This window comes from Sorex araneus, chromosome 1 (assembly GCF_027595985.1).
Source record: "Sorex araneus isolate mSorAra2 chromosome 1, mSorAra2.pri, whole genome shotgun sequence".
Classification (NCBI taxonomy): Eukaryota; Metazoa; Chordata; class Mammalia; order Eulipotyphla; family Soricidae; genus Sorex; species Sorex araneus.
Window position 1 is genome coordinate 102,394,922 of NC_073302.1, and position 12,151 is coordinate 102,407,072.

Genomic DNA, 12,151 nt, shown 5'->3' on the forward strand with positions numbered 1-12,151 from the left:
ACACTGCAATAAACATGAAAAGCTTTGTTGATATTTTTAAGCTTGACAGATCTTTGTGATGAAGGGCTTTCTTTGCATCATAGAATGTTTAAAATCACTTTTTTTAACATGTTACTTTTTTTTAATTTTCTATTTATTGGGCCACACCCAGCAATGCTTAGGGGTAACTCCTGGCTCTGCACTCATGAGTTACTCCTGGCAGTGCTCAGGGGACCTATCGGATGCTGGGAATCGAACTCAGGTCAACCACATGCAAGGCAGATGTCCCATCCGCTGTACTATAAATCGGCCCCTAAAATCACTTTTAAATGCGAGTAGTACCCCCACCCATTTGAGACAGCCAGAATATCTCCAACACTGAGATATGACACGTGAGAACGAATGATCCCTACTGGCATCTGCCCCTTCTCACCACTCTGCCACTTACTGTCCCTTCTCATAGCCTGATATGCCACTTACTGTCACTTAGTTGCTCTTGGGCTGAGTACTTGAGCGAGTCTTAATGCAACCACAACTAAAATCGCCTTTTAAATAGGGTCCTGTCCTCAGATGTGCCTCCAAAGATCCTTACCTTGATATAACAAGTAAAATTAGAGTGTGTGTCCATCAGCAGCAGGAAGTAGAAAGCCAGCATTGCCATTCTCCTTGGCAGGTAAGATGCTGACTGTCCATCCTAACTATGCCAGCTGCCAACATCCGACCCCTGGGAATTGAGCATTACCAGGAGGCCCTGGCTGAACTCCTGGCTGCACACAGTGTTTGTGATGCTTAACCATAAGTAGCCACTCTACGGGGACAAGTACCCAGACATTGGGTCAAACATTATTCTGGGTGCATCTGTGAATATTACTGAATGGAGTTGACATTCAGTGTTTTTTGTTTTAAAATAAATACCTTAAATATACAACAATATAATATGAGACTGACACTCAACGACTATAGACACAAGGGCCTGGAAGATTGTTCCATAATAGGAAGCCTGCCTCATGAGCGGGGGGGGCGGGGGGGGGCGGGGAGAAGGCAGCTGGAATAGAGAAGGGATCACTAAGGCAATGATGGTTGGAGGAATTGTTCGGGATGGGAGATGTGTGCTGAAAGTAGATAAAGGACCAAACATGATAGCCTCTCAGTATCTGTATTGCAAACCATAATGCCCAAAAGTAGAGAGAGAGTATGGGGGAATTGTCTGCCATGGAGGCAGGGGGAGGGTTGGAAAAGAAGGGTATACTGGGAACATTGGTGGTGGAGAATGTGCACTGGTGGAGGGGCGGGTGTTTCACCATTGTATGATTGAAACCTGAAACATGAAAGCTTGTAACTATATCTCACGGTTATTCAATTAAAAAAATTTTAATACCCTAGATTATTACTCAGGAAATAAAAATTAAAACCACCAGGGGAACTGAGAGATAGTACAGGAGCTAAGACACTTTCCTTGCACTCAGTGAATCCTGTTCAGTCCCTGAAACTTTTTATGGTCCCTCAAGCATCTCCAGGAGGGATCCCTTAGCACAGAGTCAAGCGTAGGCCCTGAGAACAGCTGGATATGGCCCAAACGACCCCACAAAACACCAAAAATCAAAATGTGCCCCCAATTACTGAAAACCTGATGATTCCAAGGCTTGACAGGAGTTTGGAATGAGAGGCACTCTTCTTGGAGGTAAACATTTATACGGTTATACGTGCTAGGAATATCATTTCATTCCTCATCCAAAGCACATTCACTCAGCACCAAGTACCAAAATATCACCAGCACAGCCCTCCGAACACCCTCCCCTACAGTCACCTCAGGACCATGCTTAGAGTCCAAGGTTTTGTCTATTTAGTTTGGTCTGTTTGCTTGCTTTGCTTTTCAGTATCCCACAAGTGATTACAATGAGAACATCTTTCTTCTGACTTATATCACTTAACCTGACATCATTTGTCTTTCTTCTGACTCATATCACTGAGTATGACCCTTTCCTGCTCCATACCTGTTCTAGGAAAAGACAAGATTTCATATTTTCTTATAGCTGTCATCTGTCGTGTAGATAGACCAAAGTTTCTTTACTCGCTATTCTGTGGTTGTCCATTTGGTTTGCACACATCTCTAAAAGTGGGTGTTGCGGTGCTCTTGGGGCAGGGACCTAGGAGTGCAATTCCTGGATGATACGATAATTCTGTTCTGAATATTTTGAAAACTGAGATTCCCTTTCGAGTTGGTAGACCGACTAATGCAAGTTCCCTCCCCAGTGTCTGATCTACTCTGATGACAGCCTGAAAAAGTCCAAAGAGGCTGACCTCCATCCAGGACAGACAGGAGCTCTGCTGCCAAGCTGCCTCCTCCTCGGGGTGGGCGTCTTTCCCTGCCTTTCTACTTCAACTGAAAACATCCGCTCTCATTGGGCCTTGAGCCCACTTCAAACTGGAACTGACACGGTCGGCTCTCCCGGGTCAGCGGCTTGCTGACTGCAGGCCTTGGGACTTGTCATCTTCCATTGCTCCTAATAAATCTCTCCTCTCTACATATCCATCCTATTAGCTCTGCTCCTCCAGAGAACCCTGACACATCCAATGCCATTCTGCTGGCTCTTAAAGAGGATTTTAAAATATTACGGAGTTAATCATCTTCCTAGCGGAGTTCATTAGGTGCCCATTAGTTCTTTCCCGGCAGAACACACTCAACAGTGCTCAGGTATCTACACAGGCTCAGGGATGACTCCTGGCGGGGTGTGGGGACCATCTGTGGCCCTGGGGGTTGAAACAGGGTCAGCAGTGGCCAAGGCAAGCGGCCCACCTGCTGAACTATGGCTCTAGCCTAAGTTCTCATTATATGAAAACTCAGCGAGGTCAGCTAGACCCTGAGCAGCTGGTAACGGGTGCGGATTGCTACTTCCCCTGGACAGCTCAGCTCCACCTCCCTCCCGGCAATTCAGAACATAGCCAGAGGGAAGAGAGCCGGCAGGCCCCTGACCGTCCCTCATGGCATTTGACCTCTTTCCTTTCATTACGCAGTACCCTGTGTGCTTGCAGTAGACTTCTTCTGCTCTGTGCTCAAAGATCATGCCTGGCAGCTCTTGAAAACCATATGGGATCAAACAGGAGAGGGATCAGACCACAACAGCAACAAGCAGGGCAAGTGCTTGGCCACTGTACTCTCTGTCCGGCCTATTGGGTTAGTCTCAAACAATCCTAAGAGTCTCCCATACTCCTCAAGTAATAATAATAATAATAATAATAATAATAATAATAAAATTAATATCAGCCCAAGTAAGCAAAAACTAAAATTTAGCAGAACTGGAGCAATAGCACAGTGGGTAGGGCATTTGCCTTGCACACAGCTGGTCCGGGTTCGATTCCTCCATCCCTCTCGGAGAGCCTGGCAAGCTACCTATAGTATCCTGCCCACACGGCAGAGCCTGGCAAGCTACCCATGGCGTATTCCATATGCCAAAAACCATAACAAGTCTCACAATGGAGATGTTACTGGTGCCCACTCTAGCAAATCGATAAACAACGAGATGACAGTGCTAAATGCAACAAATATTTACAGGTTAAATATGATTTAAACATTATAGAAGTTTTTCTTTAAAAGAACCCAAACATGCCCTTTCCTAGGATTTGAAAATCAATATTGTATTTAGAAGAGAGGGGGGGAGGGAGTTAGAGAGAGGGGGCAGGGAGAGAGGGGGGAGGGAACTAGGAGGGGGAGGGAGAGAGAGATGCCTGCTGTAGAAGCAGGCGGTGTGGTGGGGTTGAGGGTGGGCGTGCAGGAGAGAAGCTGAGGATATGGTGGTTGGAAGTGTGCACTGGTGATGGGTGGATTGGAACATTATATGGCTGAACCCCAATCAATCTATCTCACTGATTGAATTTTTTTAAAAAAACAGAAGTTAGAAAGAATGAAAGAAAGAGAGAGAGAAAGAAAAAAGAAAGAAAGAAAGAAAGAAAGAAAGAAGGTCAAAGTTCGCAGAAAAAGAAAGAGCGAGAAAGGAAGGAAGAAAGAAAGAAAGAAAGAAAGAAAGAAAGAAAGAAAGAAAGAAAGAAAGAAAGAAAGAAAGAAAGAAAAGAAAGAAAGAAAGAAAGAAAGAAGAGAGAGAGAGAGAGAGGAAGGAAGGAAGGAAGGAAGGAAGGAAGGAAGGAAGGAAGGAAGGAAGGAAGGAAGGAAGGAAGGAAGGAAGGAAGGAAGGAAGGGAGAGAGAGAGAAAGCAATCTCAATTAGTATATGTAGTAAAAAAGAAAAAAGTACCAAAATAATGTAGGGGCTGTGCAGAGAGCTGGCACAGTGTAGAGCCCGTGCTTGGTATGTGTGGGGCCCTGTCTTGGATCCCCAACACCAACACCTCTGACTCCTTTAAAAAAAATTGAATATAATCCTCATTGTTTAGCTCATGCTCAAGCCTACAATAAATAGATCACATGAAGCCTCTTTGAGTCCAGCCGCTTGAGGTGGTGGAAAGGACAGGCCCAAAATTGCAGCCTCATGCCCTAAGCCTGATTCCAACACGCTTGTCCTCACACCTTGGAGATAGATTTTTTTAAGCACCCTTCTGTCCTTCCATGTACGCACCTTTAAAGGGGGGAGAAAGAAAGGAAAGATTCCATTATGACCAATGTCCCTTCTGGAGAGAAGACACCAGCCCTGGCCAGGCCTTCCCTGCAGGATGCTCTCGAGAGAGAGGGGACCTGGGATGCTGGGAGATCCAGAAGCTGTCGTCTGAGATGAAGCTACTGAGCGGTGGCCTGCAAGGGACAGCAGGACAGGAGGGTTTGGGGACATCAGTCCCGGTGAAGGTGTAGGAACTTGGTTCTTCTAAAGCATAAGTGGCAACACTATTGTAATCATGCGACCTCACCTACATAACAAAGATCAAATTAAACCCCAAAAGGTGTGAGTTTTGAACATATTCATTAATTTCATAGTGATTTTCTACTCTTCTTTTAATCGACAAGTCACCAAAGTAAGATTTGTTAAACACACACATTTATACCAACATGGAGCGGAATGACACAAGAGAGACACACCTGGCTTTGGTATAAGAACAATTTCCCTTGTATTCAGGACTTAGCAAGAAGGGGTTTATATAGAATTATTCATGTAGCAAAAATAAAAAGATGAGTTGGATTAAAAGAAAATATGTTGACATTTGGGGGATTAAAAAGCAATAGAAAGGAAAGTTAGGGATTAGCAACAATGAAATTCAGAGGAAACAGCCCAAGAACGACCCAGCCTGATTTTCATCACTCTCTGAAGCCATCATTTCAAAGGTGGGTTAGTAGCTCCAGGGTTTGTCCCCTGATGAGTTTGTTCCTGTTCCCATTCCCCCAGTGAGCAGAAGAGATGACCATAGCCGATTTCAGCTGTATGGGGGAGCAAAGAGGAGGGAGTCCTCCACTGAGCCCACAGTCCTCACTTCTACCACGGTGAGGCTGGCAGATGGACCAGAGGCCACTTACAGACAAAAGCAATACACTTTGGCAGCGTCCAGCTATTAGCAGAGTGAAACTTAATGCAGTGAACTGTTTCACTGTATCACTGTCATCCCATTGTTCATCAATTTGCTCGGATGGGCGCCAGTAACGTCTCCATTCATCCCAACCCTGAGATTTTAGCAGCCCCTCCTTACTCGTCTTTCCCAACGATTGGAGGCTCTTTCAGGGCCAGGGGAATGAGACCTGTTGTTCTTACTGTTTTTAGCATATCGAATACGCCATGGGGAGCTTGCCAGGCTCTCTGATACTCTAGGTAGCTTGCCGGGCTCTCCGAGAGGGACGGAGAGTGTATATCAGAGAATAGAAGCAAGTATGTTAAAACCAAACACATGTGTGCTGTTTTAGGCACGTCTGTGGGCTAGAGTTTGAGAGGTCTCACGGCCTGGAGGGAGCTTTGTTTTATAGTCTCTGGATCTTGGCCATTGATGGGATTACACAGCACTGGGGGCAATTTGTGGGTGTGGCTGCCTAGCTACTGGAAAATGGGGGTCTGGTGGAGAGGCCCTGTCCCGACTGGAGCAGGCTTGGAGCTCTCAGCCCCGTGTTTCGCATGCATGGGTTCCTCTGCCGGTTCCTTCATGCATGGGGCTCATTTGAGCATGTGGAGAGGGGCCTTGAGCATGGCTGTGGCTGGGTTCCAGAGGTCTTCAGCTGCTGGGGCTCTGTTCAGGACGGGGAGGGAAGCTCAACCCGCCCCCCTCCGAGGTGCCCCGGTGAAGAGAGCCTGGTGCGGGGGCAGGAAACTCTGCATCGCCCTCTCCCAGGAGCTTTATTTTATATAGTCTCTGGCTTTATTAAAGTTAGCATATAGCAAATGTGGTATCTAGCTAGTCAAAGCTGTATTGGCTTTGACTTCTTCCCCAACTAAAGTTTTCAGTGAAGCAAGTACGAATCGGAACTGGCCACAGAAATGATGCCTGGACACTGTAGTGAGGAGACGCTCAAAGACTGGAAAAATGTGGGGTTCAGGCGTCAGGATCTCCACTCCGTAGCATCGAAATGCTAAACCTATGAATCTTCCTGAAACGTCCCTTCCATCTCTAAACTGGCTCACTGTAACTATCACAGGTTTTTACAGGAATCAAATTTTAGCTAATATATATATATATATATATATATATATATATATATATATATATATATATATATCATAGCAAGTGAAAATCAGTTCCCTGACTCGAAGTTGGGACACTTGAGACTGGAATGGTAACTGCAAATATATGCCCAAGATTCTTTATGGAAATACTATTCCTTTGATTTTCATAATTTCATGTAAAATGGCAAGTAGCTGTCCTAGCTACTGCACAGATTTGTTATGAAAAGCCAGCGTATAGTCCAAAGAGAATTTCAAAACTAGGAATTAGATAGTTCTTCTCTTTATCCAGTATCATATATTTTGGTGCTGTCTCTGGGCGATCAAGCGCTGGAAACCATTTGGGGGTGAGAGCGTGGGAGGTCTGGGCCACCTCGGACCATGCTCAGGAAGCTCTCCTGGCAGTGCGGGGGGACCACTCGGTGCCTGTAAGAGTATCCTGGGATAGGCAGCATATAACAAAGGGCCTCAGCCCCTGTACTATCTCTTCGGTTTATTATTATTATTATTGTTATTATTAGTTTTTGCTTTTTCGGTCAACCCCAGCATACACAGGGGTCACTCCTGGCTCTGCACTCAGGAATTACCCCTGGTGGTGCTCAGGGGACCATATGGGATGCTGGGAATCGAACCCAGGTTGACCGCATGCAAGGCAAATGCTCTACCCGCTGTGCTATCGCTCCAGCCCCAGAGCTTGTTATTTTTAATTCCCAGTTTTAGCTCCAAAAAACGTAAAAGGTGTTAGATTTGGGCTAATGCGATTCTGAAGCCAAAGGCCAAATGGAGCTCGAGCTTAAACTTCAGCTTCTTTAAACTCCCCCTGTGCAAATCAAGGGCTACACCCAGTGGTGCTCAGGACTCACTCCTGGCAGTGCTCAGGGGAGCATATAAGGTGCCTGGGGTCAAACCCAGGTGGGTCATACACAAGGCAAGCACCCTACCCACTGTATCCAGCCCCAATGGAAGCTTTGACAGATCAGATATATATATTTGTGTGTGTGTGTGTGTACAGTGATTCACATTCTGCACTGCAATTCAGTCCCTGGTACACAAGCGTGGAAACTGGTAACTAAGGGAAATTCTGGAGGCCTGTGTGCCTCCACGCTCTGCCCGCTGATGGGTGGGAAGGCTGCCTGAGCTCACTGCTTTGCTTCCGCAGGAGTCACAGGAAAGTGAGCTGAGAATTTATAAAATTGCAGAGCGCTGGAAGAGAGAGCTCAATCTCCAGCAATTACTCCCAGGAAAAGATGCCAAACAGAGAAGTCACTGTCCGTACCCCAGTTAGAGACATGGGAGTGGAAATTTTACCCCAATTATGCCTCTCAAAGGAGTAGAAGGTCTTCTTGCTTCAAGATAAGGACGCATGCTGCAAGGCCGATTTCCCACCCTCCTAAAGAGCAATGAGCAGTGGAGGAGCCAGAGAGAGAGTACAGTGGGTAGGGTAATTGCCTTGCATGTGACCGACCCAGGTTCGATCCCAGGCATCCTATATGATAAGCGCCCTGGTGGAGGAGTGCTGGCACAGGCCTTAGGGAAGCACTGTTTGAAGAGAGCCCTGTTTGAAGAGAGCCTGCTCCTGTTTCTAAGGGCAGGGGATTTGGCCAGGGTCTCAGGCTGACTGCTGAGACCCCAACAGGTGTGACCCAAAAAGAAAAAAAAAATCCCTATCCTTTCATGAGCCTCTGACGCACTGTAAAAACAAAACAGAATCTACCCTTCAAATCTCATTAAATCTCATCTCCAGTGGTAGACAATCAGTCGCATTCACAACCAGAGCTGCAAGGAAATCTGTGTAACAGGACCATAGTCTTTTAGACCCTGTGATACAAGAAGGTACCTTCCAGAAAGAAGCTGAACAACTTTGAGTGTCAATCCAGCAAATTATTGTCAATGGAAAATTCTAGTGAAACCCTCCCATAAAATCCTAAAGACATTAATGAAGCATAATGTCTAGCAAGCCACGGCCCAATTATAACACAACATCTGATTTATTATCACAAATTTTCTAGAGGAAGACAAAATATCTTAAAGATCTAGAGTTCATAAATTTGATGAACAAATAAAGTCTTATTTACTGCCTCCAACTTTTAAGTTATCTTCCATAACAGGCAATGGTAACAAAATAGGGTAACGCCTGTAGCTTAATTCGTTCATTAAAGTCAACACCTGATGTCCCACGAAGATACAAAGACAAAGTGAAGAGGTATTTTGATATTAAGATAGTTTGGGTTAGCTAAAGCTGGCTCCAGTTTGAGTGCCAGTTCTATTATATGCTACCTGCATTCCTATAGGAAAATCCTTACCTTTCCTGTGATGGAATTTATCCGCTTTTCAAATAGAAGAACAATAATACACAATTCAAGGTTCATGAGGGCTAAATGATCGAATACTCGTATTCCCCTCGGCCCAGTGCTTGGTTCATTTGTTAGAATTTTTCAAAGAACAAAATGCTTGGGGGGAGGGGGTTGAAATTGAGAAAAATTAGCTATTCACTTGTATGTTACAATGTAAATGTATGGGGATAATTACATGATGAAAATAAAGTCACATTCTAAAGTGCAGTACCATGTAGTCATAAGAAAGTGTATTTTTTATTATGGGGAAAAGTATGGAACTAAGGTAGGCATTCAAGATAATATACACTACAATCCCCTTATGGTAAATGCTATTGTATGTACACATGTATGAAAACATATTACTTAGTTGCAAAATCATCAAGAAAACTGTTTCAGGGGCTGGAGCGATAGCACAGTGGGTAGATGTTTGCCTTGCATGCGGCCAACCCAGGTTCGAATCCCAGCATCCCATATGGTCCCCTGAGCATCGCCAGGAGTAATTCTTGAGTGCAGAGCCAGGAGTAACCCCTGTGCATTGCCAGGTGTGACCCAAATTAATTAATTGATTGATTGATTAATTAATTAATTAATTAAAAGAAAACTGTTTCAAACTATTAGTACCACTTACAGGAATTTTTATTAGCTGACTTTGAACAATAAACACTTGTTATCCTTCAAATAAAATGTATTTAATGTTTCTATATTAAAATGTGAAAAAATAGAGGTAGGAAGATAATAGAGATATATCTAATACTGAGTCTACCACAATATCTATCTATATTTCTCTCTGTATATATGTATATATACACATGTGAGCATACATAAGAAAGAGAGAGAAAGAAAGAAAGAAAGAAAGAAAGAAAGAAAGAAAGAAAGAAAGAAAGAAAGAAAGAAAGAAAGAAAGAAAGAAAGAAAGAAAGAAAGAAAGAAAGAAAGAAAGAAAGAAAGAAAGAGAGAGGGGGAGGAAGGAAAGGAAAAGGCAAAAGGAAAGGAAATGAAGGGGAGGGAGGAGAGAAGGAAGGAAGGGAAGGAAGGAAGGAAGGAAGGAAGGAAGGAAGGAAGGAAGGAAGGAAGGAAGGAAGGAAGGAAGGAAGGAAGGAAGGAAGGAAGGAAGGAAGGAAGGAAGGAAGGAAGGAAGGAAGGAAGGAAGGAAGGAAGGAAGGAAGGAAGGTCCCGATGACAATTACGGTGACTTCCAGTTCCAAGGACACCTGCAATGTTGGCTGGCGTATTGAAGACTTGGGGAAGGGCTGATGGATATTGAATCTGAAAGTCACCTAGAGGCATGACTTTTAATTTCGATATACATCTGAATTCTTTATTCCTCGGGGAAGGTCAGTCTCGTTCCTCTGGCTCCTTTGACTGGCGACAGGAGGTTCACCCAAGATAATCTGCTTTACTCAGAGCCTATGGAGTTAGGCCTCAGAAGCACCTCCAGAGCAGCCCAGAAGTTGGAGCACTCGGGAAAGCTGTGCCGATGGAACTGCTGCCCTGACCTCAGCCGCCACGCCAAACACAGTGAAGGCCGTCACCATGTGGTGTGAGCAGTTCCACAGAACTCAGGGCAGCACCGTGCAGAAAAGTGGGCGTCTGTTGGGGGGAGAATTATAAAGCAAAGGTGCAAGAGGCTTCTGAAGTGAAGGGAAGAATGCCAGGGTTCGAGACTCCTGACAGGAATGCTTTTGGACATAGGAGCAACCTAAGTGTAGTTTCCCTCACTCCCCTGGAACGAGCGGGGATACCTTCCTTTTCCCCAGGACCCCCCCACCCCCGAAGGTGAGTGTGTGCTGACCAGGTGGGGGTGAGCACACGAGGCTACTCAGGCAGTGGGGAGGGTCGTCACTGACAGGAAGGGCCCGTCGTGGTCAGGAAAACAGGCCAAGAGCAAAGCCCACGAGGAAGCAAGAGAAGCAAAACACAAAGCAACCCCCCCACACACACACTCGCCCCCGGCCAGTTCAGGATCAAACAGGAGGAAGGAGCGAGGGGACAGGACGAGGAGAGAGCAGGAACTCAGCTGCAGGCGGGGACTTTGCCAGGCACCTGTGGCCCTCTGCAAGCATTCCCGCCCACCGTGAGTGTGCCGAGCACCCCTCAGTGTCCAGTGGCGCGTGCCAGCAATTACCGCACAGCAAAGACGGGCAGTTACGGGCCCCCGGAGGAGCACTGGTGAGTGGCCTTAGTTAACACGACAGAACTGGGAGGACTCCCCTCCCCCGTGCGACACGGGGGAGGTCCACAGCACAGACATCGCAGTGCTGTCCCTGCTGTCCGGCAGGTGTCCTGTGTCGAAGCCGCCTCTTCCCAGAGGCCTCGGCCCACAGCACAGGATGGAGCAGGTGTCCCTGTCACTCGGCGTTTCCCCCGTCAGCCGTCCCGGTAAGGGTGCAACTCACTTTAAAGTCATTTCCAAGTACTTTTACATCGATCAGCTCGCCCCGGGTGAAATCTCGTGTGCTCGGGAGCTTTGGTGCCTGAGTCCTGATCCAAATCCCCGCGGGACTCCGATGCTGTGCCATCCTAACAGGTTTTGAGCAAGTGAGAACGCTGAGAGCAATGACCTGAAAATGGGGCTTTGTGTCTCCGTCACTGTGACAAGCCCAGGCGGGAGAGGCTCAGGTGCCGTCTCCAGCTCTGAGAAGGAGCCGCAGAGCCTGGAGTTGCCCGCCGGCCCCCTGCACATGCCATCGAGTGTGACCCAGGAAGAACAAGAAGCCAAAGGTCTTTGAGGAATTTTTTTTTTCAGAATTAACAGATAAAAGACCCTATGGTCATTGATGTCAGAAAGAGAGAAGAGAGTCAAACTTGAATGAGGCTATTTTACGGAGAGCCTACATTTTCTTACGTCTCTGTGATTTTTTATAAAGTGGTGACTCCTGAGCACCACTTGGGGGTGCCAAAATAATAAATAAATGAAGTCATTTCTGTCTTTTCTCTCTCAACCACCAATTATACCACCTACAACATCAAATGGAGGGATCATTATAATCAATTGCTTAATTAAAGAAATTCATGTAAGATAAATTTAGACTCAAAGGACCTAAACAACACCACTTAATTCCACCAGGAAACCAGATTTTGACAGCCAAGAATTTTTTTTAATTTAATCTATTTTTTTAGATAAATTATTCAAATGCTGGCTGATATCAGGCACTTAACAGAAATGTAACCAAAGCCCTGCATGGGTCAGATGTAACTTTGAAATACATTTGACAGACAGGTGACACCTGTTTTAATCCCAGGATATAGA